At 43.4% G+C, this 2,185-nt stretch overlaps 1 non-coding gene across 1 annotated transcript; it reads left to right on the top strand.

Annotated features, from left to right (window-relative positions):
- The first annotated feature begins 943 nt into the window (after positions 1–943).
- Positions 944–1,030, top strand: MIR365 (microRNA mir-365). Its single transcript, NR_032202.1, has one exon. It is a non-coding gene; the product is annotated as a microRNA mir-365 (primary transcript).
- The last annotated feature ends 1,155 nt before the right edge of the window (positions 1,031–2,185 follow it).

Genomic DNA, 2,185 nt, shown 5'->3' with positions numbered 1-2,185 from the left:
CAGATTTCATGAATGCTTTTTCAGTAACTCACTATGATGACCTGGTGAGATATGAGCCACAGCCTGCTAAATAAGCAAGTGTCTCTTTGGGCATTGATCCCTTTGGGAGGAGTGTTAACTCCAGTCACCAGGATTCTGGTTAGTTCATGTGGCAGCCAGTGTCCTAAATGAAGCACTATTGACCAGAAGGCATTAACTTCCCTCTCAGTGTCTTTCACTTAAAGGCAAAAGCTTGCTCATTTCAAGTCACCAGGGTCCATTTCGGAAACTGAGATGTAGAAAAGTTATTCTCCAGTTACCCTATAAATCAAGGACAGAACTAGAAAGGGGGGGGGGTATCATCCTGGATCATTGATCCCGTCTTTTCCTACTTCTGAAGCTCTAACTAATCCAGGGTCCCCACCTTTGCCTACACCACATAGGCTTCATATAATATTTGAGAATGGAAAATGAGCCAAAGGCTTAGGACATTTTCATCCACATTTATTTATACCTTGACTTTTCCACATTCCAAAAAGACTATTTGTGGATCAACTGCCAAGTGAGATGGTTAGCTTGTCTATGAAATAACCAAGGACTACTTATATTTTTTATTTGATTTCAAAAGAATTGTGATGCTTCTTTTAACCATGCTGGCATTCTGTATACTTGATTTTCAAAGTTCTTTATGGGGACAGATATAAATGATAACTGAATGTCTCAACTATCCACTTTGATATGTATGGCCATTAGAAAGTGATTCAGATAGATCATTTCACTGGAGAAAGAGAGAAGCGCATATGTATATATACATATATGTACATATATATGTAATGTTATATTATTTGTGATGAACATTTCAACTGTTGCTTTAAAAATGTTTGTTTCTAACTTTACATTTTTTCTCCCTTTTAGTTTTTGCTCTAGATGTTCCAACGTTTACCACTTCCTGCCTGGCTCATTACCGCAGGGAAAATGAGGGACTTTTGGGGGCAGATGTGTTTCCATTACACTATCATAATGCCCCTAAAAATCCTTATTGCTCTTGCAGTATTCATCTGTGTCTCTGGGCATGGTTCAAGCTACTGGGAAGATATAATTTTAAGTGATGACTTTACTTTTTTGAAATCCCCCCAAACTTTCTAATCTTAATTTTAAAATGAATCTCTCTCTCTGTCTCTGTGTGTCTGTCTGTCTGTCTCTATCTCTCTGTCTCTCTCTCCTCTTCCCATCTCATTTCATGTCTTATAATTAGACTGTATTATAAAACTGACAACCACCTGTTGTTAAACAGTGGTTTCAAGCTGAGGGACCATGCATCCCCTCCCCCCCAAAAAACACTGAAGTCATACTTGAAAAATGCAACCAACTGTCAATCACTGTCAGAATTTGCTTTGGGGTAGGGGTGTTTGTGTGGGAGTGGGGAGAAACAAGTGTTACCTGTTTGACAAGCCTAATTTCACTTTTAAAATTGCTCGATGCTTCTGTGAAGCTAACCTTTAGCGAATATGTCTCACTGATTTCTCTGCATCGAATTTCTCATTCCCTTCTCTTTGCTGTTCAGACTCGTTGATCTAAAGCTGTGATCACTTATAGAATAACTTTCCCTGTGAACAGGATTGCTCAATATGTCCAGGGCTATCCCAAGCCCCAGGGAAACATCTACACCCCACCTTCCTACCCCATGCCCTTACTTGCTTACCAGCACCAGTGAGAAGATGGCAGGTGTAAAAGAAGAGATCCAGAAAGTTTTTCTCTCCTTCTCCCTGCCATTCTACTTCCCAGATGCCCATCTTCCTTAGAAGTTCACACTCTCAAGTCCTTTAATCCCAGCCCTAGGAGACCTAGCACCTGGCAGGTTTGAAGGTCCTGGACAGCTGCTTTGGGGCTTACTGTCCCCAACTCTGACCAAGGAGAGGGAGTGGAACCAGAGTTGTCTGTGTGGTTGGATCTCATTTGGGGTTAGCTCTTACAACAGGCCGCCTGGGTCCTGGGCTGGAATTCGGGCTCCCCAGGGAAACCTCAGCAGCCCACCAACATCTGTGGGTTTCCAGTGGAATAGCGTGCTGTGCGGCTCCCTCGGAAGCAGCGGCTTCCACTGGGGCCACTGTAGCCGACTGGTTTCACTTTCTGCTGTGTCATGGGGGTGAGCTCGCCCGCTGGGGGGAGGAGGGCCCGGAAAAGCTGCTCTCCCTCCGAGAGGCTC

Source organism: Monodelphis domestica, chromosome 7 (assembly GCF_027887165.1).
Source record: "Monodelphis domestica isolate mMonDom1 chromosome 7, mMonDom1.pri, whole genome shotgun sequence".
NCBI classification, from domain to species: Eukaryota; Metazoa; Chordata; class Mammalia; order Didelphimorphia; family Didelphidae; genus Monodelphis; species Monodelphis domestica.
Note: the sequence above shows the minus strand (reverse complement) of the source record. Positions and strands in the feature narration are given on the sequence as shown.